Below are 27,215 nucleotides of genomic sequence, written 5' to 3' on the forward strand. Positions count from 1 at the left end.
GCAGCAGCGAGGGCCCCGGGCCTGCCCATGCGATCAGTGAGCCCGAGTCCACCCTCCCCCAGCAAGGCTGGCTGGTCAGCGTCCAAGAGGAGGGCAGGGCTCGGCTCTTGGGCATCCATACCGTCACCCACACCTCCTTCAACCAAGGCACAAAATGTGCTTCCAAGGACACTGGGGAGAGAGGACAACTGCCCAGGACCCACGCCCAGCTGGGACACGGAGCCATGGCACTGCATCTACATCCTCATTCAATTACAGGAGAGCAAACCTCAAAGTCCTCCCATCATTAGGGCCGGTGAACCCAGCCAACGGGCTTCCAAACCCGAGGAGCATCATTCCTTCCCCGGGGCAGCTGAAGACCTACTGTGTGAGGCTAGTTACCCATCCCCAATCACTGCCCTGAATTCAGGCTGATTTTGGCCGTTCACTTGTCCCCCATACAAAGGACTGAAGGAGCCCCCAGCCTCGCCCATCTGACCTTGGTGACCAGGAGGCAGAGTGGGGAGAAGGCTCTTTAATCCAACTGGTCCAGCAAAGCCAAGAGACTAACTAGGTCACCAGGTGACTGACTCCAAGCTCGGCAAGTTGCAGATCCCCTCAGAGCAGATTTACGGGACAGGAGAAAGCCTTGCCGGAATCAAAACTGATTTATAGACTCTGGAGGGAGACGCTGACACTTCCTAGATGGCGCCGCCTTCCTCGTAAATCAATTCCTGTTCTCTGCTCGGCTCGGGCCGCGCTAGCCTTTGTCAATAAATGCCAAGCCTAATGAGTTTCCAAACAACCAGACTGAAAGTAACAAAGAGAATGACAGTGGCAGGGCAGTCGCCAGCTCACTTCGGAGGATGATCGCAGATGCACAAACGGTGCAGGAGGGAGGGGGCAGGATGCATCCCTCCCACCACCACCCTCCCCCCTTGGCTGCCCACCTCGGAGAGCAGAGGAGGGCAGAGGCCAAAGACAGAGAGGGCAGAGGCTGAGCACACCATCATCCTTACGGTCACTCAGGGCAAGAGCCCCAGGGCTGAGGAGGTGGGCGGGGAGGATGGGGAGCCCGGCCCGACAGAGTGAAAAGGCAAAGGAAAAAAGCCACCCTGAAACGGGAGGTGCAGCCCCTTGGCTCGCCCCACCCTCATCTCCAGCTCCCCGGGCTAAGCTGGTGGGCACCGCATCCTCCCCCGAGAGGCTCTGTCGGGACGCCCTGACTCCCACACCTCTGAGACCCGCCCCCTCCGACGCCCCTAGCAGACGAGGACCTGCAGGGTCCACCCTGGCCAGTCCCGTCCCTCCCGGCACACTGTTGCTCTGTGGCCACGGCAGCCCTGCATCTCCTACTCAGAGCTCCCCGAGGGCAGGACACACCCCCTGTGAACCCAAACTGAGACCCGAGGAGGGGAAACGGTGGAGGCTCTTCTCTGTCCCCTCCCCTCCTTGTCCCCAGGTCCTGCGGCCGCCGGGAGGGGGGGAGCTGTACGGATCCACCTGGAAGACCGGGGGCAGAGGGTGAGGGTAGCAGTGCGGGTTCCGCTCTCAGAGAACACGGACAGCCCCTGGAGGGAATGGCACGCCCCAGAGTTGTGACAAGGAGCCCTGAGGGCAGGAAAGGTGCCAGGAGGGCCCCGCGTGGAACCCGGGGCGTGGGAAAGCCCTGCTCCCTGGGCAGTGGGGACATGCCCCCACCGCCCCCTCGGAAGGAATCGGACCACGAATGAGTCTTTCTCGTTTCACATCAGCCTCCGGAAGCACAGAACCCAACTGTGGACAATTAGGGTCCCCAAGAGGGCCTTCAGGGACTGTGCTATCTGTTCCTGTGTGATCTTCACCGTCCCTCCCTGTTTATCATGGTCCTGGTCACGGTTTTTTCATTTTATAATATACATATTTCTTGGCAGCCATCCGACCCCTCTGTGTAGTGAAGGAGGCTAATTAGTGAATTACTGGGTCCCACTTTTTTCCAGAAGCCATGTCTGACTTGGTACGTGGGCACCATTTACTTGGTATCACAAAGAAGCATTTGCTGGCGCTTCCCCAAAGCCAGAAGCCAGGCCGGATGGAAGAAGGGATTGCTGGCCCCTGCTTCCCAGAGATGGGCAATCATCACCTCCCCAGAGGGAAAGCCAGCCCCCCCGACTCTGTCCCCCACAGAGAACCGCGACAGAAATGGCAAATACCTTGAGGTCGTGAGAGCTGGGCACCTAGACCAACGCCTCCGTGGAAAAGTCTGGAACCTTTGAACCTAATGGCCCAGGAAGACTCGGGGACGGGGCAGCAGCTTCAAGTCGATTCTGAAGCCCTGAAGGGGACCAACCGGAGAGGCCTTTTCTGTTCTGGGTCTCCGGGGCAGACACATCTACAGACCGCGTGGCAGGAGCACACCCCTTGCCCAGGTGGGTTTTGCGGCCCCTGCAGCTCTGAGAACTCCGTGCGGGGCCCAGTCACCAGTAACGTGACGGAGGCAAGAGCATCTCGGTCCAGCAGAGCCGGCCACGGAACTCGGCTCCTAGGAACCCAAGACAAACCTGCACACCTTCCAGTAGGGACAGGGGCACACAAAGAATAAAGGAGAACCACGTGATCTTTAAGTTACAAAACTACAATGCATGGCCCAAACCCAGGCCCCTAGAGCAACCCGTGATGAACCACGAGTCTGCCCAGCCCCATCCTTGCAGAGAAAGCACACTAAGAAAAACGGTTATGGAATCGTTCCAACAAACCCTCTCCCAGCGGACACGGTCTGGACACTTGGACGCTGGGCTGGGCTTTCTCGTCTCCTTTGCCTTCCCCAGGACGGGGCGGACATGTGCCGCCTCTTCAAAGTCCCTGGCCTGAAAGTCACTCCTGAGGTCCGCCAGGGGGGTCAAAACCCACTTCCTCCACTGTTGAGCTGCACAATCATATACAACCGGCGACTTCTGTGAGCCTCGGTTTCCTCACCTGCAAAATGGGTCAGGGCAGACCAACTGCCATAGCCAACAAGACTTCGGTGCCCAGGCACAGTCCAGTTTACTTCTCGCCCTTGACATGGTCGAGGCTGGCAGAGCCACCCAGCTCACACTCCGCTGGCCAGTCCAGGGCCACGCGTATCTGCAAAAAGTCTAGATCAGCTGCTCGCTGCGGGTTCCTCGCTAACACAGCAAGTGCTCAGAACAGTGCTTGGCACAAATCAGCACTCACCAAACGGTAGCAAGGGATGGTGGGAGGATGTCCGCATACACAGCCAGTGGCCGGGCCGTCTCCTCCGTCCCTGCCAATGTCCGGCCAGAGCTGTGCAAACGAGACGCCCGGACTGGGCCAAGAGGAAGAGAAAGCCTTGTAGGAGATGAAGGACCCAGGTGCACGGGGCCAGAGGAGACACCCAGACCCGACCCTCCTCTCCTCAACTCTGAAACCTCACCTGAAGACTGTATTTCTATTTATTAAGGTGCCCCCTTAAATCCCCAAACGTGCATTAACTTCAAATTCTTTGTGCATGCCAACAGGGATGAGCTCACAGACTCGCTCTCCTAAACTCAGCTGCAGGACAGCTGGTGGCCTCCCATCCTCCATCCCGCCCTTCAGCCTCACCAGGTGCACTACCTCTTTATCAGGGCCAGCCCAATACCAAAGACCACATTTCCAAGGCTTCCCTGTAACTGTGTGAGGCCACGTGACTACAATCTGGCCAGTAACGAGGAACCAGAACGGCGAGTGGAGCTTCCTCAGTCTGCTTAAATGAGTCTGCTTCCCCTTCACCATCCTCCCTACTGCCTAGAAGAGAGAAGTAATGGCTAGAGCTCTTGAAGCCATTTTGGACCAGGACCTTGAGACTGGAAGCCAGTGATGAGGGCACAGAAAGAAAGATGGGAGGTGCCTGGGTCCCTGATGATTCTGTGGCAGCGTCACACCTGCCCTGCATTGCCTACTTCCAAATTTCCTTTACGAGAGAGTAAACGCTTGTGAGTTTAGGCTACTATTGTGTTGGGTTTTTCGCTATAAGCAGCCAAGTCTATTCTAACTGGTGCGGGCTCGGGTCTTCCACGTGAAGACACAGCACCAGAGGAACACCGTGCTGGGAGCTCCCTAATATACCCAGAACTGACCCCACTTTACAGATGAAGGACCAGTGAGTCACCTTCCCAAAGTTGCAAGAAAATGGGGGAAGGAAGTGGAGCCCAGAGCTGTCTGACGGGAGCATCCGTGAGTGCTTGGGGAAGAGGACTTGGAGAAGTCTAACAAATGCCTGTAAAGGGCACGGCCATCCTGAGGCAGCCGGGTGTTTATTTCCACGTGGGACAGAGCCAGAAACGAAGCTGCACCTGGGAGGTCATGGTCTCCTGGCTGTCAAAATCCCTGGCAAACTAAACAGGCCGTGGAGTGTCGGGCTGGGCATGGCCACGACTCAGGAACACAGGTCTGATCTCTACTATCTCGACATTGAATGAACAGAATATATTCACGCATTCACAGTGTACCTAGAACTGTGTTTTTAAATAAAGAAAAACAAAACAAAAAGAGCATGCCTCACTCCAGGGCAGGTCCCAGAGCAGCGCTATCCCACACAACTTCCCGCGGGGACAGAAATGCTCCATGTCCCCAGACACACGTGGCCACTAAGTACTTGAAATGTGTCTGGTGCAACTGAGGAACTAAATGTAGTTACCTGTTAACAACTCTATTCAAGTATGATCCACATACAATAAACTGCATATATTTAACGTGTGTAACCCGATCAGTTTTGACATTTGTATGTACCCAGGAAACACAGCCATCACCCCACGTGTCCCCTCCTGCCCTCCTCGGTGACCCCACCCCACTGGACAGACAGTGTCGCTCCTGAGGGTCCCTAGCCCCAGCCCAGGGCCAGCAGGCACTTAGCTGACTCTTCGCCCCCGGCCAGCCTCCTGGTAGAGATAAAGACCTGCAGCCCAAGTCTCGCGTCTGGGTTGCCCAGGGCGTGATTCTCAGGCCCGACCTGTGGCATCACCTGGGCACTGGTGAGACGTTCAGAACCCCGGGCCGCCATCCAGACCTGCTGCATCACAGTACCCTGCAAGCGGGACCCAGGACTCTGCATGTGTAAACACATTCCCTCTGCTTTAACGCTCTAATGCCAGCTGAAGCTTGAGAGCCATGGTTTGCATCACTGCCCAGAGGAAATGCATTCAGGCGGCTCCAGACAAGTTTGCAGGGACTTATTTTCTCCCAGAAGACACTGTAACTGATAGATCTTCGCAGTAAAGCCGGGTGACAGAGTACACACCTGTGGGAAAAACTGTGTACACTGGAGGGTGTGCGGTCCCCCCGTGACCTTCTATCCCTGTGCCATCAGGAGAAATATAAATATTTGGTCTCTGCTCCCGGTTCCTGACACAGAGCTTCTAAGACCCTTGGGCTTTCCGGGGTCGTAGGAGCATCTTTTGAGGGGTCGTAGGAGCGTCTCTTTCTAATGAGATGACTCTGGGTGGGCTCGTGGGTAGCTCAGGATGGAGGCTGGTCACCAGAAAGACCAAGCCAGGATTAGAAACTTGGAACTTTCAGCCTCGTATCCCATCCTCCAGGGAAGGGAGAGGGGCTGGAGATTGAGTAAATACTCAATCATGCCAGCGTGATGAAGCCTCCATAAAAGTCCCTAAACTGTGGGGTTCGGAGGGCTTCCGGGTTGGTGAGAACATAGAGGTGCTGGGAGGGAGATGCTCCCGGGGAGGGCGTGGAAGCCTCGCCCCCTCCCCCATTCCTGGCCCTATTTACCTCTTCATCTAACTGTCCCTGACCTGCATCCTTTATAACAAACGGGTAATAGTAGGCAAAGTGCTTTCCTGAGTTCTGTGGGCTGTTCTAGCAAATTATTGAACCCGAGGAGGGGTTGGTGGGAAGCCCCAATTTATAGCTCGTTGGTCAGAAGCACAGGTGACAACCTGGCCCTGTGACGGGCGTGGGGCTGAGCCCTCCACCTGTGGGGTCTGCGTTAACTGTGTTAACTGCAGGGTCAGAGTGGCTTGGTGGGGAAAACCCACACGCTTGCTACCACAAGTGTTCTGAGAATTAAGTAAAAGAAAGGGTTTTCTTTTAGCCCCTAACTCACACCTTTCTGCTGATCAATGCATACACCTGTGGGAACAGCTGTGCACACTGGAGGGCACGCTGTCCCCTCTCGGTGACATTCTGTCCCCATCACACTTTTCTATGGAAAAGTATCTCCTCAAAGTGCTGGCACATTCGTGATGTACTTTGGCCCCAAGACAAAACCCCAGGAGGAGACGCTGCCCTGGTGCCCCGGGCCGCCCAGCTGGGTTGGGTCAATGTTCTGGATCCGTGCAGAGGGCCGTGTCCGCCCGGAAGGGCTGCTCGGAGAGCCCGCACTAAGACCTGCAGAGTCACTGACTGCTGCAGGGACACAGCCCAGGCAGGGGTCCTCTGAGAACGCAGGCTCTGGACACTGCTCCTCGGATGCTGGGCACCCTGACCAGGTCCTGCCCCTGCGAAGCTGCTTCACGCTCTCCAGCAAACGGACAGCACAATCCAGGCAATTCTGGGAGGTCCTGGATGGCTCCCGAGTGGGGTGTCCACACAGCGCTCAACACGGCATTAAGGGCTGCAGCTGGCCGTTCCCCAGAGTCTGACCCCAGGGCAAGAAGCAGAAGTCAATAAAAGGGTTTGCTTGCGCTTCCTGCTTCCAGAGAGAGCACAGGAGCCGCCCCCGTGGCCCAGCCCCACCTCCCTCAGCGAACACATCACCACGGGGAAAACTGTTCTGCCTGCAGCTCTCAGAACCCGTGGGTCTGTTCAATGAGCACAGGGGATGAACGGTAAAAACCGGCTGTACTCCAGAAAGACGCAGGCCCCCAGACAGAGGTCCGCGTGTACGTGGGGAAGAAAGAAAGGATGCCTGCGGCCATCTCCAGAAACTCCTGCCAGGCGGGGCTGAATCATTCGTTCAGTCTGCAAACGTTTATGGGGCCGGAACTGTGTGCCAGGCCCTGCTCTGGTTTCTGAGATCCGGAGGTGAACAAGACAGACCCCTGTTCTCATGGGACCAGCCTTCTCTAGGGCGAGTGACAGGAGCGTATTAATAAGATGCTTATCAGCAAGCTGGAGGACACAGGGCAGGGGATGGGTGGGGCGGGGCGGGGTGGGGGGGGGGGAGTGGAGGGAGTGATCAGAGCTGCCAGAGGACCTGAAGGCCGTGAGGGAGGGGCCAGGCAGCCCTCAGGGGAAGGTGGTCCAGGCAGAGGGACCAGCCAGCGCTGGGTCCAGAGGGGAGAGCAGCCTGGCTTGATGGAGCAGCTGCAAAGAGGCCAGCAGAGCTGGGCAGGGGGAGCCACGGCAGGGCCGGGTCCCGTGGGCCTGGCCAATCCTTGGGGGGATGCTGGCTGTTCCCCTGAGGGAGCACGGACCCAACGGAGGGTTTGAGCAGAGGAAGTGCACAAGCAGACCTGCATCTGAAAGGTAACTTTGGCTGCTGTGTGGAGAACAGCCTGCGGGGGGCGGGCGCGGGAGCAGGGGCTACAGCAGAGAGAGCCGACAGGAAAAATAATCCAGCGACTCAGCTGCCAGCAGGGCAGGCGGCACGCAGAGGTCGATTCTAGGGAATTCAGGGTTCCTTGCTTCAGCCGATGGACCTCTGGGGCTGGATGCTCTATGTTGGGGGGCTGTACCCCCCTACCCACCAGACGCCAGTAGCATCCCCTGTCCCCTAGCTGTGACCATCAAAAATACCTCGAGGGGCTTCCCTGGTGGCCCAGTGGTTAAGAATCCGCCTGCCAATGCAGGGGACACGGGTTCGAGCCCTGGTCCGGGAAGATCCCACATGCCGCGGAGCAACTAGGCCCGTGAGCCACAATTACTGAGCCTGCGCTCTAGAGCCCGTGAGCCACAACTACTGAGCCCGTGTGCCACAACTACTGAGCCCGCATGCCACAACTACTGAAGCCTGTGCACCTAGAGCCTGTGCTCCAAAACAAGAGAAGCTACGTCAATGAGAAGCCCATGCACCACAACAAAGAGTAGCCCCCGCTCACTGCAACTAGAAGCCCACGCGCAGCAATGAAGACCCAACACAGCCATAAATAAATAAATAGATAAACAAATTCATTAAAAAAAAAAAACCCATCTCGAGATATCACCACGTGTTTCCTAGGGGCAGAATGGCCCCGCTGAGAGCTGCTGGGACAGATCATGGGGGCAATGATGGATGTGGGGCATGAGAGGGAGAGCAAGGAACAGCAGAGAGCTCTGGTCTGGACAACCCCCAGCTCCAGGTGGAGTCAGGACAGTGTGGCCTCCGGCTCCTTAGCTGGTCCAAGGACCCCCAGCAGCCCTCCACCTCCCTGCCTGCTCGCTGGCTGCGAACAAGGATGCACAGAACCCAATGGCTAGTAAGGAAGCTAATGAGCGCCTTCCTCCCCTCCCCCACCCAGAAACATCCCCCCCCCCCGCAGGAGCCCCCGCCCCTGCAACCCTCTGGTATCCCTCCTGTCCCCAAACCCTCCAGTGGGGCCAGAGCAGAGGAGCTGGACGACACCCGACCACAAGGAGATGCTCAGATTCTGGCCCTGGGACGTGGAGACCACGTCAGGGAGCCATGGGGAGGCCAGCTGGACATTCACAGAGATGCAGCAGCAGACTGCCCTTTGGGGATGGCCATGGAGAGATTATGGGGGAGCAGGAGGTGGGCCCCCCACAGAGAAGAGCATGCAGCGACGCCAGCAGGTTTCCCCAGTCAGTCCCAGGGGAGAACGTGGGCCCCCTTGGGAAAGCCCTGCCCCATGGGAGGTTTCTGTCCAGAGCCCCATAACGCCATAAACATCCCGGCTCCAGTGGCAGGGATGTCAGCCCTGTTATAGGTCAACATTAATCCTGAAACAGAAACACCACCCAACCAAAAATGACAACTCAGCCTAAATACCTCAGGCCCTAAACCCCGGGAGGTGCCCTGGGCTGTCCCATCAAGTCAGAAAGTCAGTGGCCCCAGTAAGTTAGACCCAGGATCACCACGTAACCCAGCAATTCCGCTCCTAGGCGTGTACCCAAAGCACCGAAGCAGGCGGTCAAACAAACACCTGTACACGAGTGTTCACATAGCTCTGTTCACGGTAACCAACAAGCCCGTGGCCATCAACAGATGAACATGCAGATCCCACAATGCGATATTCCTCAGCCATAAAAAGGATAAAGTCCTGACACGTACAATGTGGATGAACCTTGGAAACGTCATGCTGAGTGAAAGAAGCCAGACACAGAAATGACATGTGGTAGAAGTCCACTTACATGAAAGGTCCGGAAAAAGCAAGTCCACAGAGCCCAAAAGCAGACTGGTGGCTGCCAGGGGCTGGGGGAGGGAGGAGTGGGGAGTGGCTGCTGACAGGTGCGGGGTTTCCTTCCAGGGTGATGGAATGTTCTGGAACTAGACAGTGGTGGTGATTGCTCTGCACTATGAATTTATTCAATGCCGCAGAATTGCACACTTTCAAGTTGTTAAAATGGTAAATTTTATGCTATGTGTGTTCGGTCTCCTTCCCTTCCTGGCACACACGTGCTAACAAGGGCCCCCGGATCTAGTCCTCACGGGCCCTGGTGACATCAGGAGATCCTCCCCAGGTGGACACAGGGGGCCCCTCGCCGCCCGGCCGCCGCAGCCTGTCCCCGCACTTCCTTCCCTGCAGACACACCCCCAGGAACCAGGAGCAGAGCTGCCCCAACGAGGAAGCTTCTTTGGAAGAAAATGCCAGATGAGGGGCCCTGGTTGTTCTGCGAAGCACCCCAAGAACACGAGCCTTCAGTGAGTCCCTTGTCTCCGGGGAAGAGCCCAGCGGAAGCCCTGAGGGTGCAGAACTCACGTGCACAACATGGCACACAAAACACATGCACGTAGACACACACCACACAGGCACATGTACACACACCACACACAGCACATACACACACCACACACACACAAACGTGGACACACACCACACACATGCACATGTACACACACCACACACATCACACACATACACACACCACACACAAACGTGGACACACACCACGCAGGCACATGTACACACACCACACACATCACACACATACCCACACCACACACACACAAACGTGGACACACACCACACACACGCACATGTACACACATCACACACATCACACACATACCCACACCACACACACACAAACGTGGACACACACCACACAGGCACATGTACACACACCACACACATCACACACATACACACACCACACACAAACGTGGACACACACCACGCAGGCACATGTACACACACCACACACATCACACACATACCCACACACACACAAACGTGGACACACACCACACAGGCACATGTACACACACCACACACATCACACACATACCCACACCACACACACACAAACGTGGACACACACCACACACACGCACATGTACACACACCACACACATCACACACATACACACACGACACACACACAAACGTGGACACACACCACACAGGCACATGTACACACACCACACACATCACATACACACACCACACACATCACATACACACACCACACACACACATACGTGGACACACACCACACACACGCACATGTACACACACCACACACACACACTCACAACACACACACAAGTGCACCCACATCTTCCCTTCCCAGGGCCTGCCAGGAAATGGGCACAGGCCACGGCCACAGGGAACGGGAGGAGGAAGGAAGGTCTTTTCCCAGACGCGGCTGTGCTGCTCACGGGTTATCACCTGCTCCTTGGAGGAGGCTTGGTCTCGCGCAGATAAGGCGGAATAAAGGAGCACGATGAATGGATAAACTGCGCTGAAAGCTAACTGACAGTGATTCATGGGGGAAGGTTCCCTCCTCGGGATAAAGCCCTCTTTGTAGAGAGGGAAGGGGGTGGGCGCAGACAAAGGCAGTGCAAACCCAGACACGCGGGCATATTCGCCCACTACTCCAGAGCTGGCATCTGGGCCCGAAGGGGTCGTTCTGGGAGTCCATGTGACTTTCAGTGGGGAGTCTGGTGCTCGAAGAACACGGGTGGGTGAGTGGGGGTCTCAGTGGCCAGGAAGAGGGTGAAAGGGGGTGGGGAGGGAGAGCAGGGGATGGGGAGGAGCACCTCTGTGGATTCCAGAATCGGAGCAGAGGGAAAGCCGGCCCAGTCTGCCCGACAGACAGAGGAAGCTCCACCTCTCCACTCCCGTGGGGTTTCCTGGACTGGCCGTAGCTTTGTCTGTCCTGGGCTCCCCTCCTTGCCTACTGCGAGAAGTCTCTGTCCATCAAAGCCAAGCAGGCTCCGGACCATCCCTCCCCACCCAGGGGCCAGTGACGGGCCGGCCCGAGAGCTCATTCAATTATCCGGACCCTGCACCTCTCTTCCCCCGGGGCCCCAGCGCTGTCCTCCCCTGTGCGGGGCCCAAGTTCTCTCTCCGTTCCTGATCAGAACCCATCCTCAAGAGAGGACCTGCAAACTCCTCGGCACTGAGAAGTGAGAGATAAAGCCTACCGGGTTACCTATATCAATAGGAACTTAAGTCAAAGGAATGATTCTCTAATGGTGGAACGTCAAGTTGAATATTCTTTATGACTTATCAGAGATCTGGGAACCTACCACAAAAGAAGCAGAAAACTCATATTTTTGCTAGAAGGGTTTTTTTATGTTCACAAAAGATAGAGCTGTCATTTTCAGTGAGTTGCAAAGACATAATCCCCAAAGTGCCATTAGCGACTCAAAAACAAAATACTGGTCCCACTGAAAAGGTAAACACCACACAGAGGGGCCACTATTCCAATCAAGTCAACTCAGACCTGACGGGGACTGGCCCCATGGGGTTTCACTTGCTCCCTAAGTCCCCCCAGAGGCAGGTGTCACCCTCCCTTTTATGGGTGAGGAAACTGAAGCTGGGGGGACAATCTGCCAGGTGAGCATCCTTAAAGGGCTGAGTTGGTTCTATCTCCCCACCCCCCAGATCAGAGCCCAAAAGACCCCAGAGAGAGAGCCCTGAAGACAGAAAAGGCTGGGTGGACCCGGTCTCAGTCCATCCAGGCTATAACCGAATGCCACAGACAGGGTGGCTTGAACCCCAAACGTCTATTTCTCACAGTTCTGGAGTCTGGAAGTCCAAGATCAAGGTGCTGGCAGATTCAGTGTCTGGTGAGGACCCGCCTCCTGGTTCACAGGCCATCTCGTCTCGCTGTGCCCTCACATGGCAGAAGGTACAAGGGAGCTCCCTGGGGCCTCTCTGATAAGGGCACGAATCCCATTCATAAGGCTCCACCCTCATGACCTCATCACCCCCAAAGGCCCCACCTCCTAACACCATCACACTGGGGATTAGGTTTCAACATATGAATTTGGAGGGGGTGGGTAGACACAAACCCTCAGGCTACAGCAGCCCCACACCCTGCTTGCAGACTGGGACCATGAAGGAGAGAATTTACACAGCATTGTGGAAAACGCTGGATCCCGCCCACCCTGCAGCCCTCACCCAGCTGAGACCCCCATCCAGACCCACCACCCGCCACTCCCAAACGCCCCTGAGACTCTCCTTTTCCCCGACCTCCTCCAAAGGGCATCAGCGATTTCTCGTTTCCCCGTCTCACCAACCCCATTTTCCAAAGTGAGATTCTAACACCATTAAACATGAATTCATTCGCTTTTCCTAATGATATGCCCACAGTGGTAGGACATCTCTCCTTTTCCAGTTGAAAGACATGTTGCGGTGATTTCTCCAGTTACATTAATAGGGAAACCATCAGAAACGCTGAAGAGGAATGGATGCTTCCAGCACTGCTAGAAGCTAGTTTTCAACAACGAGGATCAAGGTCTTAGCCGTGGCAGAAAGACAAACAGGGCAGAAAGCCTGCCAATGTTAAGGGTCTTCTTTCTGAGTTGTCCAGTGCTTCTGTCACTCTAACCCATGCCCAGCGCTTACCCCCCGTTACCACACCACTAGAAACATCTAGGAATCCAGGCCAGAGACAAGAGCCCCCGGGGGTGGGATTTCTGAGCCCTCACTGGTGCCAGGACAATGCTGGCGCTTCACGCTCCCTCCTCCCAACTCCACGGGGCTGATGTAAAGTGACATCATTTTGCTTCCCATTTTGTAGATGAGGCCAGCGAGGCTGTGTAGATGACCAAGGTCACACATTTAATGAACACAGAGGCAGAGCTGAAATCGGGTGGGCCTGACTCCCTCCCCGCCTTCTCAGCCCCGGGGACCCACAGCCCCTGAAAGACCACCACGGTCCTTTCCCAGCACCCCCACCACCTCGTATGCCCACCTCTCCTCTCGTCCAGGCCTGGCTCGGCCCTCAGGGTTTACCGCTTGACTCTCCGCACCTCCTTTGGGGCCCCCCTCGCTGCCGTGTCTCTGCATTTCTGACACACACCCCGCTACCCACTGAAGGGTAAAACTACCACCACATGCTGCTCCAGAACCTTCTATGCGTGGGGCACCATCCTTCCCAGGTGCCCACAGCCCACCTGGGGAGCAGGTACAAATGGGAAACAGAGGCAACATCCCAGGCCTCGCCACCAAAGAGGGCCCAGCTGGGCTCTGAAATCAGGCTCGAAGCCTCCAGGCCTCCGCGTTCTTTGCTCGGCCATGGAGCTGCGTCCCGAGACCCGCCCTGAAGCCGCGCAGCCCCAGTTGAGGGGTTCCTGGAACCCAGGTGCCCAGACTCCCAGCCCAGGGCCTCGCGGACCCCAGTGGCCGGGACAGCTGGCTGATCTCCCTGCCATTCTCATCCCCGGGTCATAGGCTGCCTGCTCAGCCAGGGAAGGCGCCAGGGCAATGGAATTTTCTTGAACATTCCTCTCGTCTTGGGAGGGAGAAAGGGCACTGGGCCATTTTTGCCACCCGCTAAAATATTTCAGTATCAAGAAGGAATGCAAGCCGGAAACGGCACAGAAGCCGGAGCCAGATGGATGTGGTCTGTTCCAGGGAAGCAAAACAAAGAGTGTGCCCTCGGCATCCCTGGGCCGAGAGGTGGAAGGCCCGGCCCGGCCTGCCCTGCCATCCTTCAGCAGAGCCCAGAGTCAGCTTCTGCTGGCCCCAGACCCCGGGGCAGCTTTCTGTGTGCTCAACCCTGCCTGGCCTGGGCGCTGCCATCTCTGTGCCAGGTGCTATGGGGAGGCCAGGGAGGCCCGGGTGTGGACCCGCCACAGGCCGGACCCTACTACCTGCCAGGAGCCAGGCCTCCCAGCTGGGAAAGCGGCAGCTCGAACAGGTAAAGGGATCTGCTATAGACGCTGAGCTGAGAGCCTCATCCTGGTCAGCCGCTAGAGGCCATGCCCGGCCCTCCCATCACCCGGGACCTGGGCTCCAGCGGCCAGGAGAGAGAGCCTGGGCTCTCCTCAGACCCACAGAGGGCCTCCGTGTCCCCACCGGCACAACAAGGGCTCTGGCTGGAAGACTGCCAAGGCCAGCCATTCTAGGATCTGTGCTGGAGCAACCCAGGGCGGCTTCACAGAGGAAGAGATGCCGGGCCGTCCCGGAACCATGTCACTGGGTCAAAGAGGAGAGTCTGGGTGGTTGGGCAGAGAGGTGCGCAGTGGCCCCTCTGCCTGCCCACTCGCATGGGCATGGGGGCCCACAGCCCCGTGGAGACCAGGCTGACGTTGGCGGGGAGCCATTCCTCCCCAGATACTCGCCCGCCATCATCCCGGCTGACGACACAGGGGAGCCTTGGGTTGGCCCGGGACGGGGGTGCTGCCTGTCCCCCTCCAAGCCCCCTCTGCTCTCCCCACAGCAAACGGACACCCTCCAGCCACCACGGCTGCCTGCTGATGACCCGCTGTGTCCTCCACAGTGAAAGGCACCCAGCTGGGGTCCTGGAAGGTCACAGTCCCGGGGTGAAGGTCACGGTCCCAGAGCTCTCCAAGTACCCTGAACACACCCAGACTGAATGTCCCAACTCATAACTTCCCACCCGCACCCTTTCTGGCCATTGTGCCCTCCGTGTGGGGCACAGCTATCGGAGTGGATCAGGTATAACGCATAATTAGTCTCTAATTAAAAATGGGAAAACTAATGACTTGTCATTGGTTTCATATGTGTACTCTTTGAAAACTCAAAGTCCTAAGAGGAAACATGGGGACACTCAAAGGGTCCTTGGAGGACCCAAGCTGGGGATGCAGACCCGGGGTTCTCCCAAAGACCCCAGCCCTCGGCCTCCAGGCTCAGGCATGGGGGAGATCCGCCCCCGCCTCGCCAGCTGGAGAGCGGGGACAGTGGGAGCTGGCCACTCACCACCCTGACCCCTGCACCTGGCCAGCGGGCACGCCACAGTGTTTGCTGAATGAATGAAAGACCACTGAATGTCCGGAATGAAAGCTGTGTCTCGCTCTAAGGAATCCGGACCCCGAGTCTTGAGCCCAAATACACCAGGACCCACTTCCCTGACCCCAGTCTCTGCAGCCCCACGGACCGACCCGGGGCTGCGGCCGGGGACCCTCCTCTCAGCCCATCCCTTCCTGCCCCGTGACACTGGCCTGTTCCTCCCGGTCTAAAAGCTGTTCACTCTAAGAGCTTCAACAGAGTGAAGTCATTTCGGTCACACCAAATTTATTTATCATATTTTTATTTTTTAATTATGATTTTTTAAGTAACTCTGTAGTTACTATTGCGAAAGGATGATTGTTGACATTTAAGATTTTGGCCTAAATTCAGTTTAATGATTTTGTTTTCTGCAGCACACAATGCTGAATAAAACTCCAACTAATTATTTATATTTCAGATGCGTGCTAGTTATTTGTCTTTGATATGTGGGATTTTTTTCAAATTAAAAAGTAGAATTCCCTGGTGATCCAGTGGTTAGGACTCGGCCGGCGCTTTCACTGCGGTGGCCCCGGGTTCAATCCCTGGTCAAGGAACTAAGATCCCACAAGCCGTGCAGCACGGCCAAAAAAAAAAAAAAAAAGTAGAATTCAGAATTTAAAAAATAAAATAAAAAATAAATAGAAGGGACCCAAGAACACTCACCTTGCCTGTGCCCACCTGCAGCGAAGAGATTCGAGCGGGTTCGGGATGTCCGCAGAGAATGAGGCCACACACCGGCCGAAGCCAGGGGCCATAACGCAGGTGTCACCGGGGCCGAGGTCACAACCGCCTCATTCCCGGGGGGGGGGGTGCCTCATGACAGCCACCGTGGTGACACGGCTGCACCGAGCCCAGTACAGCCACAGCCCAGGCCAAGGGCCTGGTCTTCCCAGGACGGCTAGGAATGGTCCAGTCCTCCCTGGACCAGTGTGCCGGGGACTGGCCGCAACTGCCCCCATTAGGCTCTCTCGTCTGTAATCAGCCCAGCGTCAGCCCGTGTTCACGTTCTCCATGAACCTCACGCCCAATCCTCCTTGTTGTCGCCGACTCCTAGCCCTCCTTGAAGGAGCATCTTCACTTTCAGACACCCAGCGACCCCTACTGCATCTGCGAGGAGCCCCCCAGCATCCCCGGAGGCCGCCCTGGGGACCGGCTCTGACTTCAAAGCTGCCTCCCCACGTTCCCACCCGGCTCCCCAGCCCACGAGGAAGCCCGGGGCCTGAGCGAGTACGAGAAATCAACCGCTGATTAATACAAATCTCCGCGGAGCCCAGCTGCCCAGACGTTCATTCTTCATGGAAATTAAGCCACGAGGACTGGACGTGAGGGTTGTTCTAATGACGTTTGCAGGTAGCAGTTAGCCTGGGCGCGTCCCAGCGCTGGCAGGTTTAGTGGGCCAGGTAATGGCATGCAGGTGTGCTGACTGATACCCGCAAGACAGGACGGAACCATCGAGAGCTGCTGAGGGGCCCGGGCGTTGTCTGGTTTCAGTTTGCCTTGCATGCCCTGGAGGCTTCTCTCTACCCCGTTCCTGGGAGGTGGTGGGACAGCCCCAGCCTGCCCTACCTGGCTGAGCTGGGGGGAAAAGAACATCCACCCTTGGCTCTGTCACAGCTGTGACCCCAGAAGTGTCTACCTGCCTGCGTTTCCCACCCAGGGAAGGGGCCTGATACTCAGTGATGGGGAAGCAGACGTGCCTAGTGACCTGGTGGCCTGGTAGGGAGAGCACTGGGGTGGGGAGCTTTGGAAGGTGGGGTTTCGGGAACAGGGGAGAGCTGGGCTGGACTGGGCAGACCCTGGGCATTCTGTGAACATTTCACCAACTGCCCATCAGCAAGTGGCATCTGGCTGCCCCTCCCACAGAGGCCCTGTCCTAAAAGTTGAACATCTGTCCTCCCTCAAATATATGGTCAAATGAAAAGGGAAAAAACAAGCCAAAAATATGATTAAAAGATGAGCAAAGACTTGAATGAACATTTCTCCAGAGGAGATACACAGATGGCCAATAAGCACATGAAAGGATGCCCGACATCACTAATCACTAGGGAATGCAAATCAAAACCACAATGAGAGACCACATCACACCCATTAGGGTGGCTATTATCAAACACACACACACACAGAAGATAACAAGTGTTGGTGAGAAAGTGGAGAAATTGGAACCTTGTGCACTGTCGATGGGATGTAAAATGGCACAGAAGCTGTGAAAACCATTATGCTGGTGCCTCAAAAAATGTAACACAAAACTACCATATGATCCGGTAATTCCACTTCTGGGTATATAATCAAATGAAATGAAAGCAGGAACTCAAAAAGATATTTGCACACCTGTGCTCATAGCAGCATGACTGACAATAGCCCCCAGCCTCACCTTACCCACAGATCTCATTTGTAAACAAACCCCACATTCTACAAGGCCTGCCCGAGAGCCTGGATCCATACGTGTGAGACTGGAGACCAATCTTCTCCCACGCTTCCCCTCAAGAGCGAGAGCCACCAGGCTGGGGGTGGGGCATCTCCTCTTTGGACCGAGCCAGAACAGAAACTAAAGGCCACATCCCGTATGATTGTGTTTATGTGAAATGTCCAGAATAGGGAGATCTGTAGAGATGGAATAGAGATTAGTGGTTGCCAGGGGCTGGGGGATGGGAGAGGCGGAACTGGGGTTTCCTTTGGAACTTTAATCAAAAAGTTCCGGAACAAGACAGTGGTGATGGCTACACGGCACTGTAAATTTATGGAATGCCACTGAAATGTGTACTTTAAAATGGTTAAAAAGGTAAATTTTACATTAGGTCCATTTTATCCCAATAATTTTTTTTAAAGAACGACAGTCAAAAAGGACGATGCAGGATGAATACTCCAGGGCTCCAGCCCAAACTCCCTAACCCGCATGACAGGCGGGCAGGGCAGGGAATCTGCGTGCTGAACCAGCACCCTTGCTGCTGAGGACCTGGGGTAAATGGGCAAAGGTCTGAACCACAGCGGGGTCTCTCCCCCAACAAGGTCGCAGCCACACACCTTGCGATTCAGAGGCACTGCCCATAAACCCCGAAGACCTGATGGGCCACAGACCCCCCCACCTGCCATGTGCCATTTGAAGAAGCAGTATTCCTTGGGAAAGGCCTTCCAGAATGCCAAGAAAGAATACTTTGTTACAATTAATTATTTACATTTTGATTTTTTTCTTCTTTCCTTCTTGGTCTCATTCAGCTTTTTTGCTGCAAACATCAAGTTGTCAGGCTTCAATAGAAACAATGTCTTGGGGCACTAGGGAGAAACAATTAGCCAATTAAAATTTAATTAACTGTGGACACAGACCAAAAAAAAAAAAAAAATAGTATGCACGAGTGACGCCAGGACTAGCCGAGAAAATTCGAGCTCCCAGCCCCCTTGGGTGGGGCCCTCAGGGTACAAGTCACGGATGAGAGTGATAACCACGAGGTGTGCAGCTTACGTGACACCCACAGGGACCAGAAAGGCCCCCCAACGACCACCGCCAAGAGGTCAGCCAGCAGGTCCAACCCTCTGTTCACAGATGGGGAAACTGAGGCCAGAGAGGAGCACAGGGGCCTGCCCACGTGCCAGGAGGTGCAGCGGCCGAAGCAGGGCTTGGATGCAACGCTCCTAACCCCGCACCCCGACGTCTCCATTGCACGTGTCTGCTGCCACCATAGGCACCCGAGTTCCCTCTCCCCAGGAATGATCCTAAGTGAGAAAGGAGTCGATGAGTAGGAATCGCCCACCAAGGATCACGGAGCCACCTCCTTGGCCATCAGCTCCTCCCTGAACGCCTTCCAGGGGTAGAGGGGCCAAAACAAAGGCCCAGAGGCTCCCGGGCCTCACACACAAGACCTGCCCATCTCCCACAGGGCGGTGGGCCCAGACCCCTCACAGCTCATCAGACCTGCAGGGACTCAACCACCAAAACGGAAACTTCCGGGGCTCCCCTGGTGGCGCAGTGGTTAAGAATCCCCCTGCCAATGCAGGGGACACGGGTTTGAGCCCTGGTCCGGGAAGATCCCACATGCCACGGAGCAACTAAGCCCGTGCGTCCCAACTACTGAGCCTGCGCTCTAGAGCCCACGAGCCACAACTACTGAAGCCTGTGCGTCACAACTACTGAAGCCCGCACGCCACAACTACTGAAGCCCACGTGCCACAGCTACGGAGCCTGTGCTCTAGAGCCCGTGAGCCACAACTACTGAGCCCGCGTGCCACAACTACTGAAGCCCGCGTGCCTAGAGCCCATGCTCCGCAACAAGAGAAGCCACGGCAATGAGAAGCCCGCGCACAGCAACGAAGACCCAACGCAGCCAAAAATAAATAAATAAAATAAATAAATTTATAAAACAAAAAACGAGACTTCCCCAACCCTTGTCCACTACGCGGGCGATGACGGCCAGTGGCTGCCGCCTGGAAACGGAAGCAGAGAGAAAACCACTCCCAGCACCAGTGAGAAAACGTGGGGTCAGCATCTGAACGGCTTATTTGACTCTGCGTGTGCCTGCACGTGTGTGTACACGTGTGTGCCCGGTGGTGAGTTCCTCTGAAAGCGGACGGGCTAAAAACATCCTGAAATGACAACCCGCAGTTAAAAGGAGGAAATGTTTTCAAGCAGAAGCTCTGGAAGCCGCAGCCAAAAGGCCTGCAGGCGGCTCTGCGGGGCCTGGAGGCTGCGCCCGCTCCCCGGCAGCTACATTTTAACATTTTAATCAGTAATTAGCGCCGAGCGAGCGGATGCTGAGGAGACCAGCCTGCATCGGCTCCGGACGACATCGGGGCGGGGGTGCTGATGAACTCGCTGCAGCCTGGGCATCAGCAGCAGACAGGCCTCAGGTGAGCGCAGAGCAGCCGCGCTCAGCAAACGCATGAACTAACGTCAGGGAAATGAGCGAACACGGGGAGGCCCGGGCGAGGAGATCGGGCTGTCGGATGGGCGCCCCAAGGCTGCCTGCTCCTTCCCTGAGCAGAGCCCGGGAGCTGCCTGCCTTCATCGAGGAGGAATTGACATCTCGATTCCGAACGCAGGGCAGTGGGACGAGGGTGGCGGGTGAGGCTGGCACTCCAGGCAGCGGGATGGGCTGTCGGCCGCCCCCCTGCCCCGCTGCCAAGGCCACCGCCACCGGCTCCGCGCGGGCTGGTACAACGAGGGCACCACCCCTGGGACTCACGCATGCAGACACGCAGCCGCACCGTCTCAAATCTTCCTCCAGCAGCTGAGACGGGGCCCATCTGCAGACCCATTTTACAGATGGGAAAACTACAGCCCCCAGGGGTGAGGCGACCTGTGAGTCAAGCCCACTCCCCAGCGTCACACTCTGTCCCAAGCCCCCAAAGGCGCCTCAGTGGGTCCACTTTTACTTGGCTTCCAGAAGCATCAGCACTCTCAAGAAGTCCGGAGGGCAGTGGCGGGGGGGGGGTGGTGAGTGTTTGCCGGAGGGGCCGGGGCCAGAGAAGGGGTCATGGCAATAGCGGGACAGATGGGAGGTCTGGCAAAGCAAACTGGTTTCCTCCCACGTGCCAAATGCAGTAGACTGTCGGGATACTGGGGTGCGTGCAGAGGGGCTCGGTGGGAAGGTGCTGGGATCGGTAAGTGATGCCTGCCCAGGGCTCTGCAGGGGGTGGCAGCATGTGCCAGGCGCTGCCATCCCAGGGGGACGGAGGAGGGGAAGGACAGGCTGATGATAAAAGATGGTCCCAGGCAGAGAGGAAGAGTGGGACAGAAGGCCAGGAGGGAGGGCACCTCTACCGCAGAGACAACCGCCGAGGGGCCCGGGGGCTGGGGCAGCAGATCCAGGCTCTGGACGCAGCCAGAGCAGGTGGCGGCTGACCCGCGGACAGTCGGAGGGACCTGGGATGCTGGCGGACAGGGCCCGCTTCCCACATCCAGGACAGCTGTGACCAGCCTGCCCACCACCAGGGCCCTCGGGCAGCCCGTGAGGCCCCAGCCCTAGCCACCCCCCCCCCGCCTCCTAGAGCCCTGATCCCAGGGAGGTGGGTCTCCTCAGCTGTTACGGACCCCTCGTTTCAAACTATGCTTTTAACCTCTTCAGAACACTTTCTATAAGCAAGATGTCAGGCAAAATACGAAAGAGAAAACAGATAAAAGTGGACTCACTCCGATTCAGCAGGGCCCTGCCTTCCGCCTCCTCCTGGCCTCCAGAGAAGGCCCAGGTGGTTTAAAATCCACTGCAGGAGGGAATGCACCGCCTGTGCCCTTTAAGAGGCTGATGGTCAGCCCTCCCCTTCTGAGTCAGGCCTCCTGTGGCCTCTCCCCAGACAGCCCTGCCAGCCTCCACGCTGCCTCGCGGCCCCCCTATCGCCCTCCTGGCCTCCACACTTGCCCCAGACTAGCTTCCCAACCCCCTGCAGATGGCAGAATTCCACAGAGCTGACCACTCCTTGTCCCTGCAAACAGCTGCCTCGCTTGGCAGAGGGAAGGTGCACGGCAGAACGCAGAACTCGGCCTCTGCCGTCCGCAGGACCCGAATCGACCCCCCAGTTCCACCACCACCCTGGGACACAAGTGAGACGCATCCTCTCTCTGGGCCTCGGTTTCCTTCCTCACTTCCTGAGGCCCCTGAAGATGGCAGGAGCTCAGGGATGCAAAGATCCGGGCACACAGCGCACAGGACTCTGCAGGAGGCGGGAAGCACGGGAGGAGTGCGGGCGGGAGGGCTCCCGGCAGGGCCGGCACTTGGGGGAACCACTGCGCTCCCCGCCTCGTGCACTGACTTAAGGAGAGGCCTGTCGTCCGCCCCCGGCCGTGCTGAGGGCCAGGTTTAACCGCTCCGGAAGTTTCTGAGCCCAGCAAAATGTTTTCATGGATAATAAATAGGAGAATTCAACCCGTTTACTAGAGGGTGTGCTCTGCTCTGTAACTCAAATGACAGAAACAGCCTCGCAGACCTTCCTCCCGGGTTGTTAATTCCACTCAAAACAGGGGCTAAAGTGAGCCGAGCTGCCCACGTAGGGCTGCAGGTCCAGGGCGGCCCAGGCTGGGGACACGCAGGGAATCGGGCCCCCGACGTGGGCGATGGGGCCCCACCCGGGGAAAGATCCTGGAGGGGCCCCCCGGGCCAGCCTGGGCCTCCTGACCCACCGAGGGCACCAGGGCCTTCTGCGAGATGCCTCACCCTCACCCCGTCGCCACCAACAGCTTCCCGGCTCCTCCGGTAAGAACCACGGACTCACGCAAAGACAGACTGGTGCACCGCCCCCATCCCAGGTTGGATTCTAGGCACCGGAAGACAGCATGAACGTCCCTACAGCCAGGCAGCCCGTGGTCCGGTCAGGGCAGTGTGACCCGCAGCCCTGGTAAGGAAGGAAACTGCTTAGACGGTGGGTAGCACTGGGCCCTGGGGGCATCCCTGCCATTTTAAATAGCGCGATTTGAGCCAAGGCCCCAGGGAGGTGAGGGAGGTGGCCCTGTGGAGGGGTGAGAGCCTTACAGGCCGAGGGGCAGCCTGCGGGAAAGCCCGCGATGAGAATGAGTGAGTGAGTGAGCTGGCAGGAAGCCGGGAGCGGGTCCCAGGACAGACGGCCCAGGACCACCCTGAGCCAGAGGCGGGCCATGGCCTCCTGCAGGCTGGGGTCCACCCCCCGGGCTCCCGCTCCCTCCTCCCTCCCTGCCTGATGCCCACTCAGAGGACAGACTCGCCTCCTACAAAGCTTTCTCAGTTCCACCCCTGGCTTCACGGTGCAAGTAAACACGCCCAGTAGGTGGCTGGTCCACAAAGGATTATAATGAAGATGATGATGAAAACTCTGTCTGTTCACTGACCACCGGGTCCCAGCCCACACAAAGAGCTGTCCGTAACACAGCGCCCGAGGGGCTTCGAGCTGGTATGACCCTTCGCATCTTCCGGATGAAGAAATTAAGTTCCAGGAAAGTCGCCAGCCCAGGGTCACTGCCTGGACCGACCCCAGCAGCAATGCCAGGCAGGACCAGACGTGTTGGCAAAGCCACCACTTCACCGCCCTACGTAGGAGGCTCACAACGAGGAGATGAAGCTGTGCTTCCATGGTGATTTTTATCCACAGTCTCTGGGACCAAGACACCGGAGGAAAGCCACAAAAACCCTGCAGCCTCAACAGGATCCTCCGTCCAAACCTGCCAACCAGACTCCATGCTAAGGCATCCCGGGAAGACCCAGCCCATCCCGGCCACCCACTCGGCCTTCCCACGCTCCTTCCCTTCCTGGGCCCCTTGCATCTGACGGACGCCCAGAACAGGACTCAGGGAACACAAGAAGGATTCACACGCCATCAGGGAGGGAGCAGGGCCCCGGTCTCAGCAGCAAGCCCCGCCGGCTCACACTCTCCACACCAGCCCGCTTGGCCTTTAGCTCCCATCTCAGGCCCTTCGCTCAAACCTTCCCTGACGGCACTGGTTTGAGCAGAAACCTAATACCTTCAACGCAACCATTCGGGAAAATACCAGGGACAGGGGCCAAAAAAAAAAAAAAAAAAGGACTTCCGGAACCAACTTTCTGGATCCCTCAGCTCCTGCTGGAGCTTGCTGGATGGGTGAGCAAGAAGAGGGACAAATTACTAGTAAAAGTGATAAGACCTGTATGTCTGCTTCCTGGCTGAGGCCGCATAACACTACCGCGCCCTGGGCCGTCATGTCCTCGTTCTATCCCTGCAGAAACGAAAGCTCAAAGACTCCAAGTACACGCAGAGTCCGATCCACACTGGGTCTAACCGACAGGAAGCCCCTCTCCCCGCCGCCCACCCCCTCCATCGCCGTGCTCTGGATGGATGAGAGAAGGCTGGCTGCACCCGGGGTCCCGCAGCCCTCGAGTGTCTCCGGGGGTTCACCTGCCTGCCGCGGGCCGGGAAGCAGAGGGAGCCCAGTCAGCACGAGCTGCCCCTCCCAGCGCTCCTCCCAGGGTCAGGAAACACTTTCTGGAATTTCATGCACCCCAAAACATCAGCTCCTGTCCACACCCGCCCCGAAGGGAAAGGGGGAAGCCCAGGGGCCAGGGGGCGGGTGGAGGGCCCTGCTGGTTCTGGAAACAGGAAGAACGCCGGAGAATCAGCCCAACTCCGCACAGCGGTTTCCTGGGGAGAGGGGTGATCACTCCCCTACGACAGGGGGCTTTTGCTGCAGCCGAGCTCACCCTGCACACGACCCGCTCCGCACCCACACGGCAGAGGAAGGGCTCCGGGGTCACGGCCACACGGTGGACCAGCACGGCCAGCTCTAGGGACAGAGTTCAGAGCCTTCACTTTCCCACCCCTTTTTTCCACTGTGAACTGCACAACGGCTAATCTGGGTGACCCTCGGAAGGCAAAGTTCATGCAAGTCTCTCCGTTTGATCTCTGCCATAGTAAGTGTTGAATAAATTCTTGGTAAACTGAACGCTTAACGGGCGGAAGAGTGGAAGGACCAAGGAATGAATGCCTTTTCGCTGCCCAAGGAATGACTCCAATTTGAAAGACTTGGGAAGCTGAGAGGCAGCTGTTTAGAAAAAGAACACCACCACCCAGAACCCAGACAGGACCTGAATGCTATAAGCCTCCTTCAATGATAGCAAAGAAAAAAAAAAAACCTGGAAATTTCTAAACCAGCCTAAGACTAACTAGCCAGCTATCCCTTAAGGATCCTTTCTGCTCCTGAATCCTATGTAAGTGGAAGACGCCCAGGCAAAAAGTGCGAGAGAAACCTTGCCCCTCAAATCCCTGCCCCCACCCACCCCCATGAGAGACCACAGCCGCCCCCAAGCCCTTTCCCAACCATCCAAGAATCGGCCTCAGTGTCACTCTCAACACGGGTTCCAGGCAGTTCCGGTCGGCAGAGACTGGAATCGCCCCTAGGGACCCAACCTTCTGCCCGCGCTGGGCCAGTGGCGGCCGTCAGGGCAGAGCAGAACAAGCGTCCCATCTTCATGGTCTGACATCACTGAGCACCGCCAGGCACATCTGGACTAGCCTGGGCGTCCCCACCGGATGGGGCTCCTGGAGGGCAAGAGGCGAGTCTGGGCCGTGGGAACCTTGGTGAGTGTGCCCAGAGCCAAGTCTCCACATGATGACGGCCTTCCCGAGCCCATCCCAGGAAGTCACACCTGCGTGAGGAGCCCGACCTCCCCAGACCTGCTCCCCGTCCCGCAATCTGGAGCCCCAGCTCTGCCCGCCCGTCCACAGCTGCCCTGGGGCAGGGACAGTCCCGAAACGGGACCAGGGCAGGCAGCAGTGCAGCGGGGAGGAGCCGGGGTCTTACTTACGTGTGTGCTTTCCAGGGGATCCTGTCCCCGGACATCGGGGGGACGAGCCGAGCAAAGCAGGCTCTAGTCAGTGGCTCCCACGTGGGGAGAAGCTCCTCTCGGCGCCCCAGCCCCTGCTGGCACCATGTCAAACTCAGCTCGGGGTGCTGACCACGGGTTTACCGCGCTCAGAAAACTAGGCAGGGAAGGGGGAGAGCAGTACAGGGAGGACGGCGGGAGGGCCAGGCTGGGCTCGGGAAGTCTGCACGAATACAACGGTGGAGAAAGACTAAGAGAGGGGAGGCTGCCACCAAGCTGTGCTGGTCTAGCTTCATTTCCACCAAACCTGGGGGTGGGGAGGGACCAGGAGTAGCGGCACCGCCATTTAATGAGCACCTACTATGGGCCGGGCACCACGCAGAGGGCTCCCCGGCCCACGTGGTCCTCGGCAAACCGAGGTAGGTCAGAGTCACTGGGTCACCTGGCAAAGTCATCGGCCAGTAGGCGGACCCAGATTTTGAACCAGGTCTGTCGGACTCAACGTGAAGACCAGGAGCAGAGCCAGGGCAGCCCTGCCCTTGCCAGAGCCTCGGGGTCTCCCTGCAGGACGTGAGGCTGAGCCCAGGCCCCTCGGCTCCTCCGTTCCATTCCCGGCCCCCACACCGTGACTCAGTCCAGATCCACTGCCCACTCCTGGCTTGCCCTGAGCGGCCCCTCTGCAGGCAGCTGGCACGCCCCCCCGGGGTCAAACCACCCCACTGCAACCACTGACGACCACGAGGGGCGCCCCGTTTCAAAGTGTTCGGCCGTGGTTGGCAGGTCATGTGACGAGAGTTGAATCCAAATTTATGTACGTCTTACATCCCTGCACCCGGCTCAAGCAAAGTAATGAGCACCCACTACAGGCTGGGCACTGGGCACTGTGTGTGTCACAGCTGGCCGAGAAATGGGTTTGGCCAGGGTTTATCCTGTCTTTTCCTCTATGCAATTATTTTAAATACTAGTTGTGTGTATGAGTGCTTGTGCATGTGTGCGCGTCTGTGTGTGTGTGTGTTCCGAAGGCCGTTCCCCAAAGGCCAGAGCCACTGGCTTCTCCCCTGCCCAGGGCACTGCTGGTCACAAGGAGAAATAAGAACAGGAGAGAGGTTCTAATCCATTTAAAAGCAAGACTGTGAAAACTGAGAAGCCCGCTTACGGGAAAGGACACCAGCACAGCTCCATGCAAGCTCCCAAGGCTCCTGCCCCAGCAGACACGCCCCGAGGCAGAGGGGAAGAAGGCGGCCTCAGGGTCCTGGGCAAGTGCCCTACAGCCAGAGGGACTTGGGCGAGTCATTTAAGACAGGAAGAGAAACCTCTAAGAGCTGGGTGCGGACACAAAGAGACAGGCTCTTGAACAGGTCCCCGAATCTCGTTTCTAGAGAATTTCAGAACTGAAGAAAAGGACCGTCAAGCCCAGGTGGCTTATGGGAAAGTCCTAGTTATTGATGCTAATTTGACACTTTACAGCACTTCAAATAAGGGCTCCTCTTGGAACTGACTTCTCAGCATTTGCAAGTGCAAATACAAAACTCCCCTTGCGTTTCATAAATCACGTATTCACAGAACTCTTCCGCAAACACCAGGTCCCTTATGATAATGGTCCTCAGATAAAGCAGGCAATAAATATCCTCTGGTATTTCCCATCAGCAGGTGGAAATGGCCC

At 57.1% G+C, this 27,215-nt stretch overlaps 1 protein-coding gene across 5 annotated transcripts in view; it reads right to left on the reverse strand.

Moving 5' to 3' along the window:
• The window catches only part of VAV2 (vav guanine nucleotide exchange factor 2), a 181,000-nt gene that overhangs the window by 110,958 nt on the left and 42,827 nt on the right, over positions 1–27,215 (reverse strand). The window lies entirely within an intron of this gene.

The sequence above is a fragment of the Eubalaena glacialis genome, chromosome 9, assembly GCF_028564815.1.
Source record: "Eubalaena glacialis isolate mEubGla1 chromosome 9, mEubGla1.1.hap2.+ XY, whole genome shotgun sequence".
NCBI classification, from domain to species: domain Eukaryota; kingdom Metazoa; phylum Chordata; class Mammalia; order Artiodactyla; family Balaenidae; genus Eubalaena; species Eubalaena glacialis.